Genomic DNA, 23,997 nt, shown 5'->3' with positions numbered 1-23,997 from the left:
TCATTGTGGAACCCATTATTTTAAAACTGTGTTAACCTGACAGCAAATCACTGCCCTTTTTTATATATAAGGATAAAATAACTAGGAATAGACATAAACCTCCAACTCTGTCCCACAATCCCATTCAGCCTTTTCAATCAAATTTGTATCAAACCCAGCCTGTGCTGCTGTCTCAGGAAGAGAATACCTGATAGCATAATACCACACGAACATTATTAAAAGGAGCAGAATTAGGTCATTCGGCCCATCGAATCTGATATGCCATTCTATAATTTCTTATGTGTTTCTCAACATCATTCTCCTACATTCTCCCTAGAATCGTTGATCTCCTTATAAATCAAAAACGTATGTATTTGTGTCTTAATGACATTAATGTCTGTGTCTCTGTGTGCAAGTATATGTGTGTGTGTCCATGTGCTTGTTACCTGTGTATTTGTGTGACTATCTCTGTCTGTCTGTGTATCACATTTTCTATCTGCGTTTCTATATGTGTTTGTGTCTATTTTTGTGTCACTCTATATGTCTTTGTGTGCTTCTCCGTGTGTGTATGCCTATCCCCTTGAATGCATTGTGATGGTTAGTATATTGGGGTGCTTACCAATACTTCTGTATAATTTAATGCCTGCATCTCTGTACAATGGGGTATCTGTTCTTTTTCAAGTGAGAGAGATGAGATTGGAACTGACAGCGAGTTTAAATTGAGAATTGCTCTTTACTGAACATTGCTGCTTACTTGGTTGGTGAGATTTGGATGTTTCAGAATCTCCACACAAGGCGCCCTTGTCCTTTCCAGCTCTTTCCAGGATCCTCCCCACATGTCGAGGTAGAGGGTGAGGGAACGGATATCGGACACTCTAATACCCGGCTTGGCCCTTTATGTCCTATTCCAGGCTGTTTCACCTGGGATGGAAAAAGAGGAGGGATGGGGTGAGGGTGGGAGTGGGTGCCCCTGCTGTTCATGCTGGTATAGAGGAAGGGGGAAGGGTGAGATGTCCGGAGGGAGTCTGACCACAGTGTTGTATCCATGCAGTGGTATTAGTGTGCGGGGCTATTGTGTCAGGGACAGAAAAAAGTGGGGGAAGGAAGGTGCTGAATTAAACAGTGAGTGTGGTCGTGCTTGAGCCTTATTTGGAGATACAGTGTGAGTCTTGTTCGGGGGTAGGTGTTATAACAGATATACAGTGAGTGTGAGGGAGCAGAAGAATATGGTGACACTTATATGGTGACAGATATTGATCCTTGTCCTGTATTGCTGACCATTTGTTCAGATCATCTCCGCATCGAGGCGAGTCTCCCTATATGTCTTGTCCAAGTCTATCGCTAACACCACAGACCCTATCCCTCAGATTCCACAAAACCAGTTTGGGTGGATCTTACAAATAGCAAGGAGAAGCAAACATTGGTGTGTTATAAATCGAGACCAAAACTGTGGCACAAATAATTTGCATCATATGCTCTGGAAATTGGATATGCAAGTATATGCAAGGGGAAGCAATGGCCTCGTGGTATTATCGCTGGGCTCTTAACCCAGAGACCCAGGAAATGTTCTGAGTTCCCAAGTTTGAATTCTGTCATGGCAGATGGTGGAATTTGAATTCAATAATTATCTGGAATCAAGGGTTTATGATGACCAGGAATTCATTGTTGGAAATACTCATCTGTTTCACTGATTTTCTTTAGGGAAGAAAACTGCTGTCCTTACCAGGTCTGACCTGCATATGACTCCAGACTCAAGGCAGCGCTGTTGACTCATAACTGCTCTCTGGCATGGACAATAAATGCTGGTTATCCAGCGACGCTCTGATCCTGTTAATGAGTAACAAATAATCGTGGGTGCTGCAGTAATAATAGATGGCATCAACTTGCATCGAAACTGCGTTAACTAAATGACAGCTAGTGTTGTGACAAATACATTCCATAAGTTTGTAGCAGGTAGGTTTAAGAATACGTTGTGTCACCAACTAGTGACCAGGTTATTTCGGATTTGGTGTTGTGTGGTCAGAAAGACTAATTACTAACCTTGATCTGATGCAGGTTTTGATGAATTGTGACATTAATATGTTGCATTTTACATACCGTTCTTTACTTAGAGAGTAGTAAGGGTATGGAATGATTTGCGTGCAACGGTAATAGACTTGCCAAGTTTAAGTGCATTTAAGTGGTCATTGCACAGGCATATGGACGTACATGGAATAGTGTAGGTGGGATGGGTTTCAGATTAGTATGACAGGGCGGCGCAACACCGAGGGCCGAAGGGCCTGTACTGCGCTGTAATGTTCAATTTCTATGTCTGCATGCAATATAGAAATTTTGAACATTATAGTCAAACATCGTGGAAGCCTGGAGACTAGAAGCTCAAGTTACCACAAGTGAATTGGAAAAATACAATACAACATTCAGTGAGAGATAAGCAATGGTTGTTCGTGTCATAGACTCCTTTAGCACGGAGATATTTCCTTCGGCCCAAAGTGATCCATTCCGAACAAAATGTCCATTCACTCTAACACAATTTCCCTGCTCTTGCCCGGTATCCTTATAATCATTTCCTATCCATGTATTTGTCAAAATGCCTGTCAAATGTTGTTAATGTACCCGTCTCAACCATTTCAACTGGCAGCTCATTCTCTGTGCATACCACTCTCTGTGTAAAAAAGAGTTGTCCCTCTAATTCCCTTTTATTCTTTCTCCTCTGACCTTAAACTGATGCCCTCTCATCCGGGTTTGCCCAACCCTGGGGAAAAAAGGCTGAGTGCATTCACTCTATCCATGCCTCCCATGATTTTATACACTTCCATCAGATCCCCATCAGTCTCATACACTCTGAAGTAAAATGACCTAGCTTGTCGAATCTCTCCTTAAAACCCAGAAATACCAAGTTCTTGGCAACGTCTTTGTAAATTTCCTTTGCACTCGTTCCATTTTAATAACATCCTTCCCTTAACAAAGTGAACAAAACTGAACATAATGCTACAAGTATGACCTCACCACATGCTGCATAACTGCAACATAACTCCACAACTTCAATATTCAATGCACTGATTGATGAAGGTCTGTGTGCCAAAAGACTTCTTCATTGTCCTTTCTATCTCTGAATCAATTTTCCGAGAACCGTGCACCTGAATTCCAGGGTCCGTCTGTTCCACTACAACCCTTAAGTCCCAACCATTCACCATTCAACTCCGACCTTGAATTGGAGTTTATCCACATTCAACTCCATTTACCATTTCTTGGACCATTTTCCCACCCTGCTGCAATGTCTGACAACCTTCCTTACTGTCCACGATACCACATTATTTATTGTCATCTGCAATCTTACTAATCATGCCTTGTACATTCTAAACTAAATCATTATACATAAAACAAACAGCAATGGTCCCAGCACCGAACACTGAGGCACTCCACTAGTGACAGGCCTCCTGTCCGACAAGCATCCTTCCAGTATAACTCTCTGCTTCCTACCATCAAGCAAATTTTGTATCTAATTTGCCCTGTTCCCACTCAAATCCATGTAAACAAACATTCCAGAGCAGCGTACCATGGAAACCCTTATTGAAGGCCTCACTAAAATCAATTGGACTACGTATATCACCCTGCCCTCATCAACGTTTCTGGTCACTTTTCATCAAAGAACTCTCATAAATTTGTCAACCATGATCTCCCATACACAAAGCTGACTGCTTCTAATCACATCCTGCCTTTCCAAATGTGTGTTTATCTTATCTCTCAGAATCTTCTCAAGTACCTTACCTACTACAGATGTCCAGTTTACTGGTTTATTATTTCCAGCATTTTCTTTTTAGCCCTTCTTGAATAAGAGCACAGCATTCCCTGTCCTCCAGTCATCTGGGACATCTCCCATGGCCAGCGATGATGTAAATATATCGGCCAGGCCCCCCGCAATCTCTTCTCTATCCTCTTGCAATGTTCTTGGATATATCTGGTTAATGGGAATACTGCAACGTCTGAAATAAAAGTCTATTTCTTTAAGGTAAAATCACCCAAGAGTGAGAAACGGACTAAATGATGGTTAACATAACAAATTAAAAATTATATTAATCATTAGAAGTGACTTCAGAAGAAATCCAGACAATGTGGACACCTGAGAAATGTTAGAAATTTACAATCCAGAAAAGGAGGGCAGTAAAACAGATAAGGAAATCAAAAAGAGAACATGCAAGCTAACAAACAGGAACACAAAGACTGCATAAATCTACGATCTATATTTCAAAGGAAACAAATAAAAGCATGATCAAATGTGAACATGTTTAATTGGGAGAGGACTACTTATTGCTTATCAGCCCAGAACATAACCAGTTACTTTGCATCTGTCTTCATCGAGGAAGACCCATAAAATCACCAAAAAAATACCAAGTGATCGTATAGGGCTTGTGGAACTAAAGACACAAAGTCAATTCACATCAGCAACAAGTTAGTACTAGAACATGTAGCTGGATCGAGCATTGCTAAGTCTAACGAAACAGATGTAATTCATTTCAAAATGTCTAAATTTAATCACCAATAGAAGTATTAATTGCACTGTTGATGACTGTGTTTACTTTCCTGTACATTCCAAAGAGGCTGCAAAGCCATTGTAGATAAATGGAAGGTAATACACGTGATACAAGCATGGTAGGTAAACGAATGGACTGGATCCAGGCATCTAGAAAGGGAAAAAGTGATAGTGTGAAAAAATTCAGACCAATTAACTTGACATCTGAAGATAAACTTTTGTAATTTATAAGACAGGATGAGATATTGAATATTTAGACATTAACAGCAACATTGGAGAGAATCACTCTGCATTTTTGAAAGGAAATCATACTTGATAACTTCGGAATTTTTGTAGGGTATTTGGAAGAATGTATTTAAGTGGAAAGTTAAATTTGGGTTCACCTTCAATTAAAGGCGTCAGAATATCGATGCAATAAAATGTTGAAGTAGTTTCATAGTGTATTGGTGAGACTGTACCTGGAGTATTGTGTACAGAGTTGGTGACTTAATCTGAGAAAGAATATACTGACCACAGAGGGAGTGCAATGGACACTCTCCAGATTCGTCCCTTAGATGGCGAGATTTTCTGAATGAGAAACTCGGCCTGTGTTCTCTAGTTTTCAAAGAATGAGAGGTTATCGCAGTGAAATTTAGAAAATTCACTAAACATATGACAAGGTGCAAATAAACAGGATGTTTCTCAGGCTTTCTACTCTACATTTAAGGCAAATAATGGCGGGATAAGGGACTGGCCATTTAAGCCTGCAATAAGGAGGAAATTCTTCACTCGGAAATCTGCTGGCATGGCAAGTTTAGGGTGAATCCCCAGGTATTCAGCAAGTGTGTCAAGTGGAACAGAATAGCCAGGGAATAGGTAGGAGTCATTAGTGACTTGCCAAGTTGCATCTAAGTCAATTTTAGTGGTAGGAGACAGAGGGTGGTGGTAGAAGCCTGTTGGTGTGACTGGAGGCTTGTGTCTCATGGTGCACCATCGGGATCAATGTTGTGTCCCTTATTATTTGTGATTCAGAGCTGCCAGTGTTGGACTGGGGTGGACAAAGTTAAAAATAGCACAACTCCACCTGATGAAGAAGCAGCGCCTCGAAAGCTAGTGTCTCCGAATAAACCTGTTGGACTATAACCTGGTGTTGTGTGATCTATAACCTAATTCTTTGTGGTATTCATAAATGCTGTATCTGCAAATATGGACGAGGGGTGGGGAGAGTGTGATAACTAAGTTTGTGTTTGATACAACGATTGGCCGGGTGGTTGGCAGTGAGGAGGAAGGTCTTATGTTACAGGAAGATACAGATGGAATGGTCAGATGGACAGATCAATAGCAGATGGAATGCAACCTGGATAAATATGAGGTGATACACTTTGGAAGAAGGAACCAGACAGCGGAGGACTCAATGAACGGCAGCACACTAGAAATTTCAGAGGGTGCTTCTCCACACATCCATGAAGGTGATTAAACAGCTTAATAAACAAGTTGAGAATGCAAAGGTTAGCGTAAGCGTAGCCTTTATTCATCGAGGCACAGATTATAAGAGCTATGCGGAACTTTGGTGAGGACAAGATGGAATACTCTGTGTAGTTCTCGGAACCACATTACAGGAAAGATGTGATTGCTCTGGAGGGGGTGCAGAGGAGATTCACCAGGATGTTCCCTGGAATAGAGCATATCAGCTATGGAGAAAGCATGGATAAGCTCAGGGATTGTTTATGTTGGAGCAGAGAGGCTGAGGGGGATGTGATTCAGAAGGAAAAGATCATGAGGAACATGGACACAGTGGATAGACAGCAGCTGTTCCTTTCGTCAGGGGGAAAAAAACAAGGGGGAGAACACTCTTAAACTGAAGGGTTTGAGATTTAGAGAGGACTTGAAGATCGTATTGCACCCAGAGGATTTTGGGGTCTGGAATGTACTATCGGAGAGGGAGTTGTCACGGGTAACCTCACAGCTGTTACAAAGTACTTTACGACCTCTTGAAGTGTCATAACATTCCCAGCTATGGGGCTCGTGTAGAAAAGTGGGACTAGTGTAGACCGTGCTGTATTTCTGATGGTGCAGTGTCTATGCCTCTATGAGTGCATATTTGTGCAAGGTCAATCATTAAGAAGCTTAAGACAGGAATTGATGGGTTTCAGAACACTCTATATGCACAAGGGTAGTACGGGTCAACTTGTAATAGCTTCAAAAAGTACGTCAATGGCAAAATTAAGGGAAAAAAGTGCAGATTCTTTACAGTCCGAAACCAGAGAATGGAGAATGGAGAAGAGGAAAATGGTAGAAGTATGCAGCAAATATTTCAGTTAAGAAGAAAACAAAAAAAAAGACAAACAATCTTCCAGCAATACTAGGAAAGTTTAATCTAGTGAGAGAGAAAAAGGGAATTGAATAAAATTAGCAAATAAACGTTATGGAGAAAGTATTTTAACTGAGAGTAATGGGCTGAGACAAAGGCAACAGAGATTTATCAAATGGGAATCATATTTGAGAAACCGACTTTCAGCAAAACTATGGAGAAGCAATCAATGCAACACGATTGGATTTTCAGAAAGATTTTTGATAAAGCCCCAAGCCTACTATGCAAATTTGAATCGTATGGGACTGGGGCTAACAGAAGAGTATGGTTTTAGGATAAGAGAGCTAACAGGAAACAGTGAGTAGGAATAAATCAATGTTTTTTCGAGCGGAGTACTCGGGCGTATACTTGGATTCAGTGTTTGAGCCCTAGCTATTTCAAATACACGCCAAACTTTTGTTAGAGGGAATCAAATGCAAAATTTCCAAGCCTGCTGAGGGCACTAATCGATGTCGGATTATGAGTGGTTGTACAGGATGTAAAAAAGCTCCAAGGTGACTGAGGCAAGTGGAATGTATTTGCAAATACGGGACAATGAAGAGCAATGTGTGTAGATGTGACGTTGTGCTATTTGATGGGAAAAAGTGTAGGGCAGCCTACCATTTGAAAAGGTTGAAAAATGTTACTCTATAAATGGACTTACGCTTCTTTTTGTTTCATTCTTCACCGACCTCCGCCATCCATACTGGACAGTGAGCTCTGAAGCCAGAAGAAAATACTGGGAATGGCATTGGGACACTTACCAGTGTACATAGGCCCACCGGTTGGGTAGCTGTAACATTGAAAAGGATCTGGCGCTCCCTGTACACGAGACACTGAAAGTAATTTTTTGCAGGAACAGAAAGCAGTTAGGAAGGTAAAGGGTGTGTTGGCCTTCATTTCAGGGCGATTTGAGTCCAGGAGTAAGGGTGTCTTACTGCAGTTGTACAGGGCCTTCGTGAAACCCCATCTTGAACATTGTGCAGTATTGTGTGCAGTTTTGGTCTCCTTACTTAATAAAGGTCAAACCTGACATTGAGGGAAAGCAGCGGAGGATGACCAGACTGATCTCTAGGATGACAGGCTTGTTGTGGCAGCAGTGTTTGGGTCGACTGAACATATATTCCATGTGTTTTAGCAAAATGAGTGGAGACCTCTGTGCAATATATAAAAGTCTGACAGGGCGAGACAAATTACAAGCAGGGACGATAATTTGGAGCCATTTCAGAGACCATTGAAAAGTTTAGCACATGTCTGTGCGTCTGGAGACTCTTTTATCCCAGACCAGGAAAGCACCGGAGATTTACTTCCTGAAAGTACATTGGGGAAGCAAACTGCTGTTTACAATCGACATTAGCTTCAGGGTAACTATTACTGACACCAGATTTTAGATCTCGATATTTTATTAATTGTTTTTGACTTCCACCAGCTGCCAGATCTGGTCTGGATTAGTAATCCATGACATTTCCAAAACAACACCATCTTCACTTGGAGACCTGTCAAAAACCACACTGAGCAGGTTATTTCTGTGCTGCTTGACAGCTCTGTCAAAAAGAACTCCCACCAATTTGACTATTGTGATGGGTCTGAGGGGATGGTAATTGGGCAGATTGTAATTATTCCCCTCATAGGGGACTGGACATAGTTCAGTAAATTTCCTCATTGCCAGGAAGATGTCAGAGTTGGAGCTGGAATGAAACCGCTTCCCCAGTGACATGGCTTGTTGTGTAGCACAAGTCTTCAGTCCTATTGCAGGAATGGGGTCAGGGCCCATTGCCTTTGTCGTATCTACTGTGTTCAGCTGTGTTTTCATGTCACGTGCAACAAATCGAATCGGTACGAGACTGACATCTGTGATTCTCTGGGCATCACGGCGAGGGTGAGTTTGGTCATGCACTTAACACTTCTAGCTGAAGATGGTGCAGATACTACATCCTGGTCTTTTACTCTGATGTGCAGTGCTGTTCCATTATTTAGGATGGCAATGTTTGTGAAGCCCTCTCCTCCGTCATTTGTTTAATCGTCCATCACCATTTATAACTGAATGTGTGAGGACTACAGAGCTTCAATCAGAACTGTTGGTCAAGTGCGGTAGCTTTAATGTGATAGCATCAGGTATATGTTCACGTGGTTCTAACCCTGACATGTTCATCCACATTCGCCACTGAGCTATAGATCGTGTTGATGGTAATGGCAGACTGAACTGTTATCCTTGGCAAAAAAGTAACAGGTTGTGGTTGATTGCAGGTCTGCTTCTCCTGCTGCTGTGGTTTATAGGACTACATGAATACGCAGTTGTGAGCTGCAACATGTGAAATTCAATTCTGCGGTCTGTTCCCCTAGTTCACACCGAGACCCATTCACCCATCAGCCCTCAACTCAGTGACCTACTGTGGTTTCTGATGTGGAAGTATTTCCACTTTCAAATTCTCCTTCTGCTTAGGGTCTCTCCCCGGGTCATGCTTTCAATCTGATGCATTCCACAAAAGCATTTAACTGATTTTAATTCAACTGTTTAATTCATCAGAATCGTTTTCCTTGAGTAATGCCATCTTTTGTGTTTAGAGTGAATGTGTTTCCCTCTGTTTCTGTCCCTGACCATGATTAAGAGCTCTGCAATGTCAATGATTCCAGCCTTATGTCGTTCCAGAGCCAATGAATTCTCTGGATTCCCAACAATCTTCACCACATTGCATGTTTTCTCTTTTGGTTTGATGCTGTCCCTTACTTACTTTATCGCTCATGACTGTCTTGTCCTCTCATGAGTATGTTTCATATTCTTTGGGATGAATTTCTGATATTATCTTCCGAATTATCACCAGTAACTCCTGGCATTGCTGCTCCATGGTCTTCCCTGTTTGGGTCCCCTTCCCATTAACTCTGGCCAGCTCCTCCCGCATGCCTTTGTAGTTGCATTGCTCAATTATAATAATATTACATTAAAGTTTGGGAGAAGATGTGTAGCTCGGGAGCTCGTTGTTGTGGTTCTGTTCGCCGAGCTGGGAATTTGTGTTGCAGATGTTTCGTCCCCTCTCTTGGTGACATCCTCAGTGCTTCGGAGCGTCCTGTGAAGCGCTTCTGTGGTGTTTCCTCCGGCATTTATAGTGGCCTGTCTCTGCCCCTTCCGGTTGTCAGTTCCAGCTGTCCGCTGCAGTGGCCGGTATATTGGGTTCAGGTCAATGTGCTTGTTGATTGAATCAGTGGATGAGTGCCATGCCTCTAGGAATTCCCTGGCTGTTCTCTGTTTGGCTTGTCCTATAATAGTAGTGCTGTCCCAGTCGAACTCATGTTGCTTATCATCTGAGTGTGTGGCTACTAAGGATAGCTGGTCGTGTTGTTTCGTGGCTAGTTGGTGTTCATGGATACGGATCGTTAGCTGTCTCCCTGTTTGTACTGTGTAGTGTTTTGTGCAGTCCTTGCATGGGATTTTGTACACTACATTGGTTTTTCTCATGCTGGGTATCGGGTCCTTCGTCCCAGTGAGTTTTGTCTGAGAGTGGCTGTTGGTTTGTGTGTTATTATGAGTCTTAATGGTCGCAGTAGTCTGGCTGTCAGTTCAGAAATGTTTTTTGATGTATGGTAGTGTGGCTAGTCCTTTCAACCCAAAGCCTCAATGGAGTCTGGGTCTTGCTGCACATGGACACGGGCCAGTTCAGGAGCTGACGGGGGACCAAATGCTCTGAACATTGTGGAATCTTCGGTGACCATCCCCACTTCTGACCTTATTGTGGGGAGGGTGGGGGTGGGGAGACATTGATGAAACAGCTGAAGATGTTTGTGAAGAGGAAGCTACCCTGAGGATCTCCCACAGAGGTGACCCAGGACTGAGATGATGAACATCTTCCTTTGTGCCATGATTGACACCAATCACTGGAGAGTTTACTCTGATTCCCATTAAGACCAGCTCCTTGATGTCAACAGAAGTCAACCATTGCCTTGATATCAGGGCCAGTCATTTTTACCTGAACCCTTGTGTCAACCTCTTTTGTTCACATCAATAGACCATGATATAGGAGCAGCAAGTGTTTGTTTCAAACAGGTGGTATTGAATGTCAGGATTTCTCTTCTCAAGAGTGTTGGGAAGCTAGATGTCTGAAAGTATTTGAAGATGAGGTAGATGGATATTGACCTGTCAGAGAGGTGACGGCCATGAGGAATTGGGTATGAAAGAGGTTTTGAGGCCAAGAGCAGATCAGTCATGATCTTAGTGAAGAGCAAGGCAGGCTTGGGGAGTGAACGACCTGCCCCTGTTTCTGATGTTCTCACATTCTGTTATTGGAAAGTTACTGGGGTTATTTTTATGAATGTTATGTTATTGCATATTGCAGTCAGGGAGGCCAGAGGATTTTGTGAGCCATCTCTGGGTGAGGTATAGGGGCTGTATTCACAGTGAATCTGGGTCTATAACATGACCAACAAATGGAGTACACGTTGCAGAGAGGGGGAGCTTTCTAAAGAGAGATGAGGGGCCTCTTTCATACCCAGCCTGGGTTTTTCGATTACATTTCCCAAATCACTTCAAAGCATGTGACAGCCTTGAAGGGCTGAATGGTTTCCTCTTTTGCTGTGCATCAGGTTATAAATGTAAGTAGCCTCCAACTGTTCCTGTCTAGCAGGTTTGAGGGGCTGAATGGAACTCAGAACACAGATACTTTAAGCCTTCTCCACCAGGCACTAAAATTGTAGCTGATCAGGTTGTGGTCTCATCCCCACTTTCCTGTCTGCGTCCCATTGTGCATGACTCACTTCTTTGTCAAATATTTAACTAACGCAGCTTTCAATCAATGTGAACATAGAGACACGATAACCTTCCACTGAAGAGAATTCCGACTTGAAAGTTCCTTTCAGAATTATTCCTCATCCCTCTTATAGAATCAGAGATTCATGCAGAATGGAAACAGACCCATTAGTCCAATTTGTTCACTCCGATCAGATATCAAATCTGATTTAGTCCCATTTGTCAGCATTTGGCCAATATTCCTCCTGTGATTGTAACCGCCTTGATCACTTCCTCTGGCTGCACTTTCTGTACACACACCACTCTCTGTGTCTAATATTTACCTTCAGGTCCCTTCTAAATCATTCACCCTCTCCCCTTCAGCCTATGCCCTCTTGTTCTGGACTCCCATAGCCTGGGGAGGGGAGCAGAATATGGTTGTCCGGAATATGCATGCCCCGATGATTTTATAAACCTCTGTAATGTTGCCTCTCAACCTCTGACACTCCAGGGAGAAACTCCTCAACGTAATCAGCCTCTCCCTATAGCTCAAACCTCCAGTCCTGGAACATCCGTGTAAGTCATTTCTGCAGAAAACCGAGTTGTATGCAGTATTCTTAAAGTGGCCTCAACAACATCCTGTACAGACACAACATACCATCACAACTCCTATACTCAATGCTCTGACTGATTAAGGCAAATGTGCCAACTGTGTTCAGCACCACTCTGTCTACCTTCGACTCACTGCTACAGGTAATCATGTACGTAAACATCAGAAAGTTAACATGATGGTAGTGCCAGCAGATAGGTGGACCAGTGATATATTGATCATTATTGAGATTAGATTGTGTTGGGAACATGAGCTTAACATGTCAGGAAGTGGAATCAAATCAATGGGTTCAGGGTGGTTAACATACAGAATACCAGATACCCCGGAGTGAGTTACAATCTGGAATCTAATCAAGGGGTTCAGTGTGGTTTATATACGATTAACAGATACCCCGGAGTGAGTTGCAGCCTGGAATCTAATCGAGGGTTCCAGGGTGGTTTATATACAGAATAACAGGTATCACGCAGTGAGTTACTGCCTGGAATCTAATTGCAGGGTTCAGGGTGGTTTATATACAGAATAACAGATAGCCCAAAGTGAGTTACAGCCTGGAATCTAATTGCAGGGTTCAGAGTGGTTTATATACAGAATAACAGATAGCCCAAAGTGAGTTACAGCCTGGAATCTAATCGAGGGGTTCAGGGTGGTTTATATACAGAATAACAGATAGCCCAGAGTGAGTTACAGCCTGGAATCTAATTGCAGGGTTCAGAGTGGTTTATATACAGAATAACAGATAGCCCAAAGTGAGTTACAGCCTGGAATCTAATCGAGGGGTTCAGGGTGGTTTATTTACAGAATAACAGATAGCCTGGAGTGTGTTACAGGTTGGAACCTAATCGAGGGGTGTAGGATGGTTTATATACAGAATAACAGGTGCCACGTTGTGAGTTACAGTCTGGAATCTAATCGAGGAGTTCAGGGTGGTTTATATACAGAATAACAGATAGCCTGGAGTATGTTACAGATTGGAATCTAATCGAGGGATTGAGGATGGTTTATGTACAGAATAACAGATACACTGGACTGAGTTACAGCCTGGAATCTAATCGAGGGGTTCAGGGAGTTTTAGATACAGAACAACAGATAGCCTGGAATGAGTTACAGACAGGAATCTAGTCGAGGAGTTCAGTATCGTTATATTCAGAATAACAGATAGCCCAGAGGGAGTTCCAGCCTGGAATCTAATCGCAGGGTTCAGGGTGGGTTATATACAGAATAACAGATAGCCCAGAGTGCGTTACAGCCTGGAATCGAATCTAGGAGTTCAGGGTGGTTTATACACAGAATAACAGATATTCTGGGGTGTGTTACAGCCTGGAATCTAATTGAGGGGTTCAGTGTGGTTTATATGCAGAATAACAGATACCCCGGACTGGGTTACAGCCTGGAATGTAATCGAGGGGTTCAGGGTTGTTTATATACAGAATAACGGATACCCCGGAGTGAATTACAGCCTGGAATTGAATCGAGGTGTTCAGGGTGGGTTATATACAGAATAACAGATCGCCCAGAGTGAGTTACGGCCCGGAATCTAATAGAGGAGGTTCAAGGAGGTGAGTATACTGAATAACAGATAGCCCGGGGTGTGTTACTGCCTGGAATCTAATCAATGTCTGTTCACTTTAAGATAGGACAGGTTTTGCTGAATCGAAGGTACAGCCACAGATGGTCAGCTGAAGGTCAGACTGTTCCAAATGTAACAATTCGCTGGGAAATGGAAGTCTGAGTTTTGGTTGCTGTTTTAACAGCAATTCAAATACAATCAAAGACTTTAAATAACGCTCAGGAAGCCAATGGAATTTGAATATTATTGTTTGTACAGCTGGAAAGCAATCAAATTATGAGAATTATTATATCATGGGAAGTATATAATCCCAGCATTTTGAACACTAGAGGGAGAGCCGCTGCCATCCAACAGCAGAGTAACTGCTGTAGAGCAGGAGTGCTAACTGGCCATCTCAAACACTCTCTCTCAAAGACACATGTTCATGTAAAACATACTTGCATTATAAAAAAAAACATAACCCAGGGAGATCAGCAGCTCAAATAGTGAACACAGCGGGGAAGATAGAGACTGCATGGTCTTGAGATTGTAATGTTTAACATGTGGGTTGTTGGAACAGGATATTTTTACAGAGTTGGAGTCAGATAGTAAGTAGCTAAGAGGGGCTTGTATTTGTGAATAGTTTTTGTTTAGTGTTCACTATTAAAGTTAAGAAACTAACTTGCTAATTTTTGTTTAAATAGTGGAATGTAGGAGATCTGTGTCACTGGTATGTTAACAGATTACGATGTGAGGCGAGCTTTTCTGGGTGTTTCGTTTTAATTAACAAAGGGGTTCGACTCCACCTTGTAAATGTCCATCCATGCTTAACCCCAATTCCCTGCAGTTGGCCCATATCCTTCTAGTCCTTTCCCATCCACATATTTATCCAAATGCTTTTGAAATGTTGTTAATACACCCCCCCCCCTTAGCCACATCTGCTGGCAGCTCATCCATGTACCAGCCCTCTGTGCAAAGACGTGGCCGCTCAGGTTCCCTTTTATTCCTTTTCCTTTCCCTTTCACCTTAAACTGATCCCCTCTAATCCTCGATTCTCGAAACGTTGGAAAAGACTGAGAGTATTCACCCTATCCATATCCCTCATGATCTTACACAGCTCTATAAGGTCCTCCCCTCAGTCTCCTACACTCTAAAGAAAAGGTCCTAGCTTGTCCAACGTCTCCCTATAACTCGGACCATTGGGTCCTGGCAATGTCCTTGTAAATTCAGTCTGCACTCTTTCTAATTTAATAACATCCTCCCTATAACAAGGTGACAAAACTGAACACAATACTCCAAATGCGGCCTTCTCAAAGTCCTGTGTAACTGCAACATAAATTCCCAACTTCTTTACTCAATGTCCTGCCTGATGAAGGCCAATGTGCCAAAAACCTTCTTCACTGCCCTGCCTACCTGTGACTCCACTCTCAGGGAACGGTGCACCTGATTTCCAAGGTTTCTCTGCCCACTGCACACCTTAAAGGCCCTCCCATTCACCGTGAAACCCCTACTTTGATTTGAGATTCCAAAATGCAAGACCTCACACATCTATATTAAATTCCATTTGCCATGTCTCGGCCCACTTCCCCACCTGATTAAGGTTCTGCTGCAATTTCTGATAAACATCCTCACTGATCATGCTCCCACTTATTTTAATGTCATCTGCAAACTTACTAATCATGCCTTGTACATTCTAAACCAAATCATAGATAACATAGAGCAATAGACCCAGCCTCCGGCCTGACCATCATCCTTCCACTAAACCCTCTGCTTCCTATCAACAAGCCAACTGTATATCCAATTGGCCAGCTCCCCCAGCATTCCACGTGATGGAACCTTCCAGAGCAGCCTGCCATGTGGTAACTTATCAAAGGTCTTACTGAAATCCATAGAGACTACGTTTACCGCTCTACCCTCATTAACCTTCTTGGTCACTTCATCACAGGACTCTAAGAAATTTGGGAAGCATGATCCCCCAATCACAATTTTATGCTCACCGGTCTGAATCAAACCCTGTGTAAGTAATGGGTGCAGTCAATGGTATGCTGTCCTTCATTGTAAGATGATTCGAGTACATTAGTAAAGCCATCTTCCTGCTGTTGTAGAGCCTTGTTGAGAGACCATTTGGGGCACTCTCTACAGATTTGTTCTCCTTTGTAAGGAATGATGTCCTTACCACAGACACCGGTGATGGTAACATGAGGATCGAGTGAATAAGCTGAGTGTTTAATCTGTAGAGCTGTGAGAGACGAACAAATTGTAATGCTGAAACACGAGGAGTGGCAGCGATCACTTATTTCCAAAAGAGACATTGACAGGGAGAGGAATTCCATACTTTACCCAGGATTGATTAGTTTGATTTATTTTCACGTGTACCTCAGTACAGGGAGACACTTTATTTATGAGCAGTGGAAGCAGATCACAGTAAGCACGGCCAGACAGATCATAGGGTGGAAATAGACTTGGACAGAGTCAGGCATACAGGATACACTGAACAGGATGTGCACTGGACAAGATCAACATGAGAAAAATCAGCATTATGTGAACTTAGAGAGTCCATTCATCAGTCTAATGTGACTTTCCTAATAGTTTGTATGCCTTAATTAACTCTCCCCATGTTATTGGGCAGTCGGGGAGTGAACCCGTACTGAACGACAGGTTGCTTACAACAGCAGCCACAATACCTTCCATCTGAAGCAGGGAGCCATTCCCACCAGCTTCCGCCCTACATAGAGAACATCTTAGAGAACAACAGCCTTCTTGAGACTTCACACAAGACATATGGCTTCCCTCTTCACCACTAGAAAACCACGTTAAAGTCCCACGTGTGTATCATGAGCAACGGAGCCAGGAGGAACAACGTGGAGCAGTTTGTCTGTGCAGCATCTGCTCCACTTGTTCATCATGTTCGAGCATCAGTTAGGAGACAGTGAGGACTGCCCATGCTGGAGATTGGAGTAGAGAGTGGATTGCTGGAAAAACACAGCAGGTCAGGCTGCATCCGAGAAGCAGGAGAATCGACGTTTCGGGCATAAGTCACTCATCAGGAATCAGCATCAATTACCTCATTCTGTCCCTTTGTAAGTACGTTGAGGGGAGAATGTCCTCCTCCTGTTCCTGTATAAGTGACTTAAGGGGCTGAATGGCCTCCTCCTGTTCCTGTGTAAGAGACTCAAGGGCTGAATGACCTCATCCTGCTCCTGTGTAAGAGACTGAAGGGGCTGAATGGCTTCCTCCAGTTCCTGTGTAAGAGACTCAAGGGGCTGAATGGCCTCATGCTGTCCCTGTGTAAGAGACTCGAGGGGCTGAATGGCCTCATCCTGTCCCTGTGTAAGAGACTCAAGGGGTTGAATGGCCTCATCCTGTCCCTGTGTAACTGACTCAAGGAACTGAGTGGCTTCTTCCTCGTCTGATTGGGCAGGGCCAAGGGCCTGACTGGGTTACCCCTGGTTCCTGTTTGACAGCTCGATGTGCTGACAAGTGTGATGATGCTGCAGCTTTAAGAGGTTACTTTTTCCTGGTTTCTTTTCAGAGAGAGATTGAACAATCGTTACCAAGCTGGCTAGGTAAGAACACTTGAGTAAAAGCTAGGGAGTCCTTGTGTTTATTTTAATGCAGCCTGAATGTGTGTGGCCAGCTCTCACAGATTAGGATCTCTGGGTTTTAGTTTCTCATTAACATCAGAAACTATTGGGGTCTCCACAGAGTTGGAAGCTTAGTGAATGTCTCCTGGCTGCTACTCTCTCTGAAATTTCTCTTGATGCTGTTTTTAATTCCTGGATTGGAGAAATGTTTGTGACATTCTGTGTCTGAATATTCCTTTTTGCCAAGGGCTGTGTTTATATATTGGAACAGTTCATTAGTAATAGTTCCGAGATGTTACGTTGTTCTAAATTCCTCTTTCTTTGGTTTCATTCTATCTTTCGTGTTTAAGTAGATGGTGATTTGCTTCACAGCGAGTAGTTTGACCAGTCACATTGAATCTGGGACAGACACTTTACATTTCCTGAAAAATAAGAAAACATTAGAGTCTCGTCTACCGCCTTCAAATATTTTCGAGGGGCTCTGATGTGGTCCATCACTCTAAACTCCCTCTCTTCCTGAGTAATATGATGGAGACACTGAATGGGCCGTCACTGTTCATCTCCAATAGTGTCAATGGGCTGAACGACTTCCTCATATTCCTGTGAAACCACCGTAAGGTCCTGAAAGAACTCTTGTTTTACTGTGGCAATGTGCAGTGTCAGGCAGTGCTGTTACATGAATGTTATGAACCCTTTAACAGCACATGCCTCAATGGAACCTGGGTCTTGTTGCACATGGACACAGACCAGTTCAAGAGCTGACGGGGGACAAAACGTTCTGAACATTGTGGAATCTTCAGTGACCATCCCCACTTCTGTTCTTATGGTGGGAAGGATGGGGGCATGGAGACATTGATGAAGCAGCTGAAGATGTTTGTGAAGAGGAAGCTACCCTGAGGATCTCCCACAGAGGTGATCCAGGACTGACATGATGAGCATCTTCCTTTGTGCCATGTTTGACTCCAAACACTGGAGAGGTTACTCTGATTCTCACTAAGTCTAGTTTTGTTCAGCTCCTTGATGTCAACAGAAGGCAACCACTGCCGTGATATCAGGGCCAGTCATTTTCACCTGAACCCTTGAGTCAACCTCTTTTGTTCATTTCGACAGGCCATGATAGAGGAGCAACAAGTGTTTTCTTCAAACAGGTGATATTGAATGTCAGGATTTCTCTTCTCAAGTGTGTTGTCTGAAAGTCTTTGAAAAGGAGGTCGATGGATATTGACCTGTCAGAGGCACAAGTTGGAGAGGGGGACGCTCTGTAAAGAGAGATGAGGGGCCTCTTTCATACCCGTGCCTGGATTTTCCAATTACATTTCCCAAATCACCTCAAAGCGTGTGTGTCAGTCTTGAGGGGCTGAATGGAACACAGAAACATGGGACTGAGGAGCAGGAGTGGGTCATTGTACACTTTGAGCCTTCTCCACCAGGCACTAAGATTGGGGCTGATCAGGTTGGGGTCTCAGCCCCACTTTCCTGTCTGTATCCCATTATCTGTGACTCACTTCCCTGTCAAATATTTAACTAACGCAGCTTTCAATCAATGTGAACATAGAAGCAAGATAAACTTCCAGTGAAGGGAATTCCCACTTGAAAGGTCCTTTCAGATTTTTTCGTCATCCCACTTATAGAATCAGAGAGTCATGCAGAATGGAAACAGGCCCATTAATCCAATCTGTTCACTCCGATCAGATATCAGTCCCCTTTGCCAGCATTTGGTAAATATCCCTCCTCTTTCAGATACTTTTTAAATGTGCGATTATAACCGCCTACACCACTTCCTCTGACAGCACTTTCTGTACACACACAAAACTCTCTGTGTGAATCATTTATCTTCAGGTCCCTCTAAATCATTCGCCCTCCCGTCTTCAGCCTATGCCCTCATGTTCTGGACTCCCCTATCCTGAGGAGCAGAACGTGGCTATTCAGAATATCCATGCCCCTGATGGTTTTATAAACCTCTATAATGTCTTACCTCAGCCTTTACCACTCCAGGGGGGAAGTACCACAACCTAATCAACCTCTCCCTAAAGCTCAAACCTCCAGTTCTGGAACAACCATGTCCATGTTTTCTGCAGACAACCGAGTTGTACACAGTATTCTTAAAGTGGCCTCACCAACATCTTGCACGGATACAACATGCCACCCCAACTCCTACACTCAAAGCTCCGACTGATAAGGCAAATGTGACAAATGTGTTCTGTCCCACACTGTCTACTTGCGACTCCACTTTCAAGGAACTATGCACCTGCGGCCCCAGGTCCCTTTGTTCCACAACACTCCACAGGACCTTACCATCAAGTGTATAATTTCTGCACTATTTGACTTCCGAAAATGTAAAACCTCGTATTTATCTTAATTAAACTTCAACTGTCACTCCTTGCCGCATCTAATTGTGGTCTCGTTGTACTGATTAGATTACATTACGTTACAGTGTGAAACAGGCTGTTCGGGCCAACAAGTCCACACCGACTCGCCGAAGCACAACCCACCCATACCCCTACATTTACCCCTTAACTAACACTACGGGCAATTTAGCATGGCCAATTCACCTGACTTGCACAATTTTGGACTGTGGGGGGAAACCGGAGCACCCGGAGGAAACCCACGCAGACACGGGGAGAACGTGCAAACTCCATACAGTCAGTCACCTGAGGCGTGAATTGAACCCGGGTCTCCGGCGCTGTGAGGCAGCAATGCTCCACTGTGCCACCGTGCCGCCCACGGTGAGATAATCTACTACACCACCTTTCTGATGTAATCTGTAAATTTACTAACTATGGCCCCGATATTCACATCCAAATCCTTTACATAAATGATGAAATGCAGTGAACTCAGTACTGATTCTTACAGCACAATGCTGCTCAAAGGCCTCCGGTCTGAAAAATACCCCACTTCGTTCAAGCCAATTGTGACTAGCTTCCTCTGTATCCAATGTCACCAAAATTTACTAATCTGTGCACCAATCGGAATATCATGAACACCTTGCTGAAGTCCATATGGACAATGTCTACCAAACTGCCTTCATCAATCTTCTTTGTCCCCTATTCATAAAACTCAATCAAATTAATGAGACATGATTTCCCATGCAGAAAGCCACGTTGTCTACCCCATCAGCCCTTGTCTTCCCAAATGTATGTAAATTCTGTCCCTCAGAATCCCCTCCAACAACTTACCCACCACTGACATCAGGCTCACAGGTTTATAATTCCCCGGCTTTTTGGGTCACTGTTTTCTTTTCTAGTCCCACTCATCCATTCTGACAACAAATGTTAAATGTAAACAGTTCGGTGATATGGCCGATGATATCGCGTCTCAAACTAGGTCAGGGTCAGTTTTAGGAACAAGTCAGGCTAGTTTCTTTAATCTGCTGAAATATCACCTTTATGAACCAGAGCAATGTTACTCAAACAATGTTGGAAAGATGAATGGCAAACTGTTTGGATATTGCAAATATAGTATCGATATTTCCATTTCTAAAAACGCTGACTGACACTCACACACTAAAAAAAATCTCTGCAATTTCAAGTTGAAAGAACTTGGTCCGGATATTCATGTAACTCATGACAAAAGGAAAAAATGAGAGATTGTCCAAAATGTGATTCTGCTTCTGAAGATATTCTACTCACACAGCTTCTAGCAATGGCATTTCATCCTGGAACAGTTGGATTTGGCGGAATTCCCTTTGCATTAGGCAGTGAGGAGATTCCAATGAATTCTGTTCAGGAATCCTATATTAGGTAGCACAGTAGCTCAGTGATTAGCATTCCTGCCTCACAGTACCAGGGACTTGGGTTTAATTTCAGGCTCCATTTTATCGGTGTGAATTTTCCACATTCTTCCCATGTCTGTGTGAGATTCTCATGGGTGTTCCAGTTTCCGCCCACAGTCCAAAGCTGTGCATGTTCGGTGGATTGGTCATGCTAAATTGTCCACGGTGTTCAGGGGTTTCTAGGTTAGGTGCATTAGTCAGGGATAAATGCAAGGGAAAGGGCCTGGGCAGGTTAATCTTTGGAGGTTTGGTATGGACTTGTTGGGCCGAAGGGTCTGTGTCCACACTGCAGGGTTTCTATAAAAATAAGAATGGTAACGATGACTGTAGAGCTCCTTTTTAGATCACACACATTGCTGTGATGAAGAACAATGAAGGAGAGAGAGAGAGAGCAATAGGCCGTCCCTTCTCGGGCAGATTGCATTTTCTCCCTCTATGAGCTGATTCACACTGTAACGTCATCCTCTCCCAAACTGGACCATGTGAGGTCTCCTTGTACATTGTCCAAAGTATGTCTCCATCACATTCCTTGTTCCATGTAGGTGTATCATTGCTGCTGTCATACACAGAGCCATACCTTCGCAGAAAATGGTCTCGCTCGCTTTGAAGATATGTTTATATATCCCCGCTTCATTAAAAACATAACATGTTTAATGTATTCAGAATACCTGTGTCAAAATGAATGCATTTTTGAACAAATACAGAAATTGCTGGAAAAGCTCAGCAGGTCTGTCAGCAACGAGATGCCTTTCACATGATGTAGTTGTACCAGCCTCCATCACTTCTCTGATATCATTCCATACGCACACCACTCTCTGCATGAAATGGTAGCCCTTAGATGTCTTAAAACATTTCCCATTTCACTTTCAACCAATGCCCTCTAGTTTCAGACACCCTCAACCTGGGGAAAAACCCTGACTACTTACCCTATCTATGACCATTTTGATTTTATAAACCTCTACTGCTGCGAAATGTGACTCCAATCAACACGAATGGCTGTACTTTCAGTCATCCTGGGCCTAAATTCTGAAATTCAATACTGACACCTCTTCCTTCTCCATCAAGTCACAATTCTAAATCCATTTTAATCAGTTTGGTCAGATGCATCATGAGACACCTCTGTGGGCTTTACACCTGGACCTTTGTGCCCGGAGGTACTCAGCAATACCCATAAAGCTGTAACAGTATTGTCCTGTGTGTTTGCTCATCAGCCTGTTCTGACATGCTGTGACCTACCTCTGCAACAGGAAAGACTTGAATCCAGGCCTTCTAGTCTAGAGCTAGGAACACTACCACACAAGTTCAGGAATTGGAATCAAATCCAGAGTTCGGGCTCAGAGACAGGGACAATACCCACTAAACTACCATACCCAGATTTTGCGTCATATTTTAAGTGCGAGCTTTCAGCTCGGTGTGGATTTATTATAATCATGTTACCATTACTGAATTACACAAAACACTTTGTGTTGTCAAACAAATGCAAGATATTTGTCTCAACTGCAGGATGTTGAGTGTACGTGCTGTGCCATTGAAATTAACTATGAACATCTTAAATCGCTATTATCTGCAGTGTGCAATATTAGGGAAAGGAATCCTGCAGGCACACTCTGCCCAATGAAGGGTCTCAAATGGATATTTATTACTGAACACCAGAGACGGAGAAAGACCATAATTTCTGGCCCCAAAACACCGATCAGTATTAGCCAACTCTCACGAGTGTCTGCCCTCTGCCTAAAACCAAGAAATGTTATCTGGCCGCTGATTGCATTCCAGCTACCCCTCCCCACGCCCCTGACTGTCTCTGCAATCTGTCCCTCCTCCCCCAACCACACAAGATAAACCAAGCTTAGGGTCTTTACGAAAATCAAGGCCAGAGTGTGCAGGCTTCCTGGAGATCGGGAGGGAATTTTAAAATTGAAGGAGGCGGGTGAGGAGGCAGTAATATCACTCACTGGGCTGAGGGATGGCAGATGGAGTTTAGTTTGGATTAATGCGAGGTATTGGGTTTGGTAAATCAAACAACAGCAGGATCTATACAATTAAAAGTAGAGCCTTTGGCAGTGTTGTAGTACAGAAACCTAGGCCGTCAGGTTTAATTCTTTAAAATTTGCATCTCATATAGATAGTGTGGTTAAGAAGGTGTTTAACACACATGTCTTCATAGGACAGACCTTTGAGTATCGGAATTGGGTTGTCATGTTGTGATTGTATAGGAGATTGGTGAGACCTCTTCTGGCATACTGTGTCCAATCTGATCATCCTGCTCGCTCATTCCATAGGCACACCACCCTCTGGGTGAAAAAGCTGCCCCTTAGGTGACTTTTAAATGTTTCCCCTCTCACCTTAAGCCTGTGTCCTCTAGTTTTGGACTCCCCGTACCCTTAGAATATACCTTGACTATTTATTTTGATATTATTGACCTTGATATTATTAAGCTGGAGAGGTTTCAGAAGAGATTAACCTGGATGTTTCTGGGAATGGAGGGAGTGAGCTATAAGGAGAGGCTGGTAGACTGGGACTTTTTTCACTGGAGTGTATGAGATTAAGCAGTAACTTTACAGAGGTTTATAAAATAATGAGGGTTACAGAGAAGCTGAAGGGCTGATGTCTTTTCCATAGAGTTGAGGATTCAAAACTGAGGGATTTTTTAAGGTGCGAGGAAAAAAGATTTACAAAAGTCATGAGAGGTAATTATTTTAGTCAGAATCTGGCTTGTGTGTGGAATGAACTTCCAGAGGAAGTGGTGAAAACAGGGACAGCTACAATGGTTAAAGGACATTTAGATCAGTCTATGGATAAGACATCAGTTTGGATGGTGCTGTGAGCAGCTGCCGTCTCCCTCCTCCTCTCTGAATGAATCCCTGTTGGTTTACACCCTCTGCCAATGCCTGTCTGTGCAGTGGTGTGGGGAGGCCAGCAGAGGGTGGCA

The sequence above is a fragment of the Chiloscyllium plagiosum genome, unplaced genomic scaffold, assembly GCF_037043375.1.
Source record: "Chiloscyllium plagiosum isolate Xiang-an unplaced genomic scaffold, Cpla_swu_hap1 HiC_scaffold_21, whole genome shotgun sequence".
Taxonomy (NCBI): Eukaryota; Metazoa; Chordata; class Chondrichthyes; order Orectolobiformes; family Hemiscylliidae; genus Chiloscyllium; species Chiloscyllium plagiosum.
This window is presented reverse-complemented; position numbering follows the sequence as displayed.